Source organism: Pteropus medius, unplaced genomic scaffold, assembly GCF_902729225.1.
Source record: "Pteropus medius unplaced genomic scaffold, Ma_sr-lr_union100, whole genome shotgun sequence".
In the NCBI taxonomy this organism is placed as follows: Eukaryota; Metazoa; Chordata; class Mammalia; order Chiroptera; family Pteropodidae; genus Pteropus; species Pteropus medius.
In genome coordinates, this window is record NW_024347788.1 from 10,664,853 (window position 1) to 10,670,904 (window position 6,052).

The 6,052-nt window shown below is 49.5% G+C and overlaps 1 long non-coding RNA gene across 2 annotated transcripts; it reads right to left on the bottom strand.

The window, feature by feature from the left end:
* Positions 1–2,861: 2,861 nt before the first annotated feature.
* On the bottom strand, positions 2,862–6,052 carry LOC120614463 (uncharacterized). 2 transcript variants are annotated; one of them, XR_005655990.1, is made up of 3 exons: positions 5,959–6,052; positions 5,392–5,482; positions 2,862–3,202 (listed from the first exon to the last, which is right to left on the bottom strand). It is a non-coding gene; the product is annotated as an uncharacterized LOC120614463 (long non-coding RNA). The 2 variants fall into 2 exon arrangements; XR_005655991.1 differs by having other exon boundaries at positions 5,761–5,986.

A 6,052-nucleotide genomic window follows, 5' to 3' on the forward strand; every position in this document is an offset into this window, starting at 1 on the left:
CCCATGACCCTTAACCCCAGTCTAGTAAGGAAAAAATCAGGCAAACACAAATCAAGGAGTAGTCTACAAAATATCTCAACAGTACTCTTCTAGATTGTCAAGGTCATCAAAAACAAGGAAAGTCTGAAAAGTTGTCACAGCCCAGAGACTAAGAAAACATGATGATTCAGTTGCTATGGTATCCTGGAAGGGATCCTGGAGAATAAAACAGACATGAACAAAAAGCAAACAAAATTCAAATAAAGTACAGAGTTTAGTGAATAATAGCCCATCGACATTGGTTCATTAGTCGTGACGAATATGTCATGGTGACCTAAGATGTTAATAAGGAAAGAAACTGGGTACAAGGTATACAGAAACTCTCTGTAGCATTCACAACTTTTTTTGTGAATCAACAACTATTCTAAAATTTAAAAAGTAAATGTACATGCAGAGCCCGACTTGACACAGGAGAGAAAACAAACCCACGTGCCTGCAGAAATGAACACAGATTAAAACGAACCAAGCCAGGACATGCTCAGAAGCCCAGGAAGACCGAGGTGTTGAGGAGCCGGGGCCTGCGAGCATGGAGCAGGACGGGGCTGGAAGCTCGGGGAAGTTGCTGAAAGTCTGAACAGGGAGAAGTTTGACCCCGAAACTCCCTTCCCCCGCTTGCCTTACCTCTCTCTCCACCTCAGTTGAAGGGGAGAGTTTGCTTTTGGAAAGACTGAACCATAAAGGATGTAAAACCCCAGGCAGAGTTCAAGTACCAACGAGGCTCTGAGCCAAAAACAGGTGAACTAATGAAAATCTTCCAATTCGACAGTGAAATCACCAGCCTCCTTCTTCTTCTCGGCCCTCAGGGACCTGGGGGCCAATCTTTTCTCCCCTGAGAGGACAGAGTCAGAGAAATGAACAATTTCTCCGACTGCTGTAATAGAAAGTCTTGACTCTTGTAAGGACAGAGTTTGTGTTTCTGAAAAACGGACCTGACCTTTAATATGGTAGATCGCTGATTTACGGCCCAAGTGAAATTCGTAGCCTTATCAGGTCTTGTGAAATTCGTATCCTTATCAGGTCTCGTGAAAAACGTAGAGCTAATCAAGGAAGAGCAAGACTGGAAATTGGAACAGGGACATTTGTGTTGATGTTGATAATTACAAATACTTTGAACTCCCGGATCTTAGCATCCTTGCTAATGGAAGCCTCCTCCCAGGCTGAGGAGTTACCCACCTCTCTCCTGCAGACTCCGGAGTGACCTCACCTGATGCAGTTGCCTTTAGGATGTTTCTCAAGACACACCTCCCCAGTGTCCCATTGCGTCTAGATCATGGCAATAATCCCGAAAGACTATAGAGCATTTGAACATGAAGAGGTACTACAGACACTGAGAGAATTGTAAGGCTTCGCAAATATTGACCCCAAAAAACCATATTTTTGAACGCATCCTAAGAGAGTTAGGACAGGAGGTAGACAATAGAGACTGAGTCAGGCAACGTATGTGAGGATATGAATAGTGATCAGTGATTCCGGGTTAAATAATGTAGCTCAAGCTGCCAGGAGTGGCTCAAAGAGATGCTTCGTTGATTTGACCATGAATTCAGTGACACATTAAATGAAGCTGTGGTGTCAGGATTTCTAAACTATTCCTTCGAGGAAGGATTCCGAAGACGTAGGGAAAATGCCAGAACCGACTTATTACATGTGACCACAGAGCTCATCTGGGCCCAGCGGAAAAGGCATTAAGAACGAATGTAGGAAAAGTTCTATAGGGCCTGTCCTTCGTCTTCTGGGGACAGCGAGGAAAGATGCCACCGTTGAAAGGGTGAGGAGGTTAAACCATCAGAGGCCGATGCCGATTCTCAACGGCCCAGATTCAGACTCTCATACGTCTAAAGCAGTCTGATTAACTAATGACAGAGTCAGAATAATTACGTCTAATCATTAATTAATTAATTAATTAAGTTAGACATGATCATTGTCATGGACTTTAGAGTCAGAGAGGTGATCAGCATGGTTTTAACCCCAGAGACGTGCCGGCCTTGGCGACCTTGAACTGGTCATGGAGCTTCCAGAGCGAAAGCGGAAGGGCAGGGGACCGGAACGGCTGCGGGCGAAGCTGCTGGAGGCTGCACCTCAACCCGCCAGAGGCTGCACCGCAACCCGCGGGCGTCCTCGGTTTCTGCACCCTCCGGTTCTCTCTCGTCTCTGTTACACCGCAGTCTCTGCGGGGAGCCGGTGGGGCTTCCCCTGACCCGCGTGTGAGTCCTAATGCTCCACAGATCGCGACCTCCATCCTTGATCTCCCCTTTAAACTCGAGACCCGGGACTCCACTCCCTGACACCCCCATCACCCAATGAGTCACACAATACAGAAATCTTCCTCGTCCTCCCTTTCTACCTTTTGACGGCCAAATCCTCACGCTTCCACTCTCCAGGTCCCTTCTTCATAGCTGACCTCCACTCTATGTCTTGGGGCGATGTCTTAATTTACGCCCTTTAACCCCAAACATTCACACTTCAGTTATCACGTCACATCCTGACCTGTCTCTGGGTCTCTGGTCTCTCCACCTTCCAATCCCTCCTCCAAACCTCCATGTAAAATTCTTCAATGTTTCCTGTAGCTTAAAAGATGGAAAATTTCTTGAGGGTCTAAAGCCGCCCCTCTTCGTTCATTTCCTCTCTCTTCACATTCTGGTTCTCAAACCCCCTGACGTCGGGCTGGCATGTTTCCGGCATAGTGCCCTTGCATAGTTCACTCTCTATGTTGAGACTCTTCATGCCGCGTCTTCGACTTTCCCTGGCTCATCCTTACTCATTTTTTTTTTAAGATTTAGCTCATATACGGCTCTCACTGGTACGGCATCCTCGATCTATCCAGCTTGGACGTAATTTTCATGTCTATAAATTTCTTAGCAGAAACGACCTTGAATCCACATCCCCAGCTACCAGTACAGTTCCTAGCACAGAGTACGTGGTCAGTAGGTGTTGACAAAAAGAAACGAATCAATGAATGAAGAAACGGTATCATGAGGTCTCGGCCTTTCCATTTAATTCAGAGCAGATACGTTAAACACGAAATCTTCGGTTCACCTCACCCTTATACAACAGAAGCTCCTCCCAGGGCATAACCCTGGCATGCGGATAATGCAATTTCTTTTCCTCCTCAGGCATACACTTACAGACGAGTCACAGAAACGAAACATTTCACTGTGCCCATAACCTGTAGAAAGAACAACAACAAAAAAATTCGTTTTTGGAAGAAAGGCTCGAGCGCCCCGGACGAGGGAGAAACAACTCAGCTCAGCCAGGAATCCCCAAACTTCACTGCTCATGAAATTATTCTGTCATAGGCGCCTTCTCCTCCCTGCCTGTCCCTCCCGCTTGCCTGCTAAACGGGAGGACGATGCCAGTCTTCAAGAGCTGGTTATGAACAGAAGTGTTTGTGCTGTTATTGGGGGCTGCGACAACAGACTTCAAACGCCTCTCCTGGGGAGACCTATCACAGCCCCCGAGCGCGTACCCGCAGACACCTGTTATTACGGAATTGTCGGGTGCAGTCCTCTGGAGGTACACACTGGAATTTGGAGTTTTTATCTCCCTGGGAGAGGACGCCAGAGAGAATAAGGTGACACGACAGCCCCTTGCCTGGGGAGGAGGAGCTACATCCATATTTATTCAAATATGTAAGCATACTCCCACGATGTGCCCGAGGCCATTTGAGGGGTGTCGACAACCTTCTGACATCGCCCACAATCCCCAGGCTTAGAACCCTTGCCCTCAGGGCTTAATAGATAGTCTTAAAAATAAAAGGTCTGAAATGTGAAACTCCAAAGGACCCAGAATAATCAGGTACCTGCTAAGGTGAGGGAGGTCCCTAAAAGAGAAAAAAAAAAAATCTTACCTGACTCAAAGCCAGGCCTGAAAAAGACTTCTTTCCCTGCCCCTTAGAAGGTGAGAGAGAGTCTACACTCAGCCTCAAGGAGAAAGCGTCTCTGTGGTCCTGTAGCCCAGCCTGCCACTGTGGGTCATCAGCAGAAGCCACCGACTTTGGAACCCACTCGTGAACCCCAGCCCTGTTCCACTTTATGCAACCTGCCCGGTCCCACCCGCCCGCTGCGAGGGAAGGGGTTAGAACTAGGCTTCTCGCAGACAGCTGTCACAAACCTGCTTTTCGGGGTTTTCCTGTCCCCATCCTCCCACCGAATGGTCGAGGCTATCATGAAAGGACCACCCCCGCCCACCCCGTGCTTCGTCGGAGCAGCTCCAACCAAGGAACTCGGACGCCTAGGCCACCGATTGCTGAGAGCCGCCTCTGTACCCTGGCGCTGTCACCAAGAGTCTCACTGCGAGGCGTCCTGCCAGCTCTCTCCTGTTCTCCCCCAAAGAGCTGCCTTCAGGGCCCCCGTTATCTATCGCTATTCTGAGAGATGCTACCAAATCAGTCGTTACGCCCCGTGAGTCACGGTAAACAGGCTCTAGTGAACCCAAAGCAGACAGAAGGACGGGCCGGGGCGTTCACCGCTCCACCCCGTTGTTGCTATCACCTAGCTCATCACCTGTCCCTGAGCCCTGAGCCGCAGGAGTGGCCTATGTGGATAGGTGACTTTGTTTACGTTCAGATAGAATATTAAGGGAGGGAAAGGGGGCGGGGTGACGTGGACTAAGGCGGGGTGAGCACAAAGCACGGCGTGGCAGGGAGGGGAGTCGCTGGTCATCTGCAGGACGCCAGGTCCGAACTCAGCGACCTGCCAGACCCCTGTGGGGCTCGCCCATGCAAGCCACTTTTTCTCTCCCAAATCCAAGCATCACAATACTCTGAGACGGTCTGAGGCGCCCAGCACTTCTGCCATGTAGGGAACGGAAAGGCACGAAGCTGGACCCCAGCCTCCCTCTCTGCTCATGCCTGCCACCTCTTACTCAAGGTACGGAGCACAGCGCACCTCTGAGTTTCTCCCAAATGCCGTGGCTCTAAGCATAAGGATTGCCTCCTTCTTAAAAGAAAAAAAAACCTGCTAAGCGTCCTCTGTTCCTGCGCGTACAGCCGATCATTAAACGCAGTACACGTAGAATGAGGCAAATGCTTCACTGAAAAAGGCCATCAGCTCAAACACACATGAGTAGACGGAAGCTTTGAGAAAGGACAGTGTCTCTGTGAGGGTGTCATCAGGCTGGAAAGGGAGCAGGCCAGGCGGCCCCTCCTTCCCCCACTAACTGCAGTGTTTCTTCTCGGTGCCTCTGGTGCAGACCAGCCAGGCTCTTGAGAAATTTCCTTATGCTCACTGTTCCCGGGGGAGCATTCTTACAGGTTCCGGGTCATCGGGGATGGGGGTGAGGGGTCCTTCAGAGAGGGGAGCAGGTCGGAGAAAGGACTGACTCAGGCACGAACAGGAGACGCCGGCGAGGGTTTACCTGTCGCCACTTGAGAGATGAAGATGATGGCGAAGATGAGAAGGTAAAGTAGCTTCATAGCGTCGAGTCCGTGGAGACCTCTTTTGAAGTTCTTGGAAGGGAGAGAAAAAAACAATAATATTGTTGAATAAAAAGTAGGTTAAAGCTTCCTCTAATCAGCGATCTGATCGGGTGACTAAATTTGGAAGAGAATGCCCAGTTGCGATCGGACCGCTCGTTAAGTTATATACGAAGCAACGAATGCCCGTGAAATAAACAGGAACAATGGTTAACGACATTCAGCACAGAGCCGGAGAAATTTCTTCTCTTGACACCTAAAGCCCAGGGAAGAATGACGACGATAATAACAGTAGAAGTGAGAACGCCTACCCTTGAGGAAGCACCGACTCTGTGAAAAAGCCGCGACTAGCTCAGAAGACTCTTTTTCCCACTAACTCTCGTGTGACTCGCATAATCTGTGACTTCTACTCCAGGTACCTACGTAGTCACAACATCATCTTTAATTTTTCCGGTAATCACTCTGGCACGTAGTAGAGTGAAATTTGGTAGAGCAAAACTGTCACCTACCTCTTCTGACACCTCCCGAGGCTCTGTCCTCCCTTCGGACCCCCGGAGACGTCTGAGCTCCCTTCCAGTGCCAAGGGCGCTGCGTCACCATGCC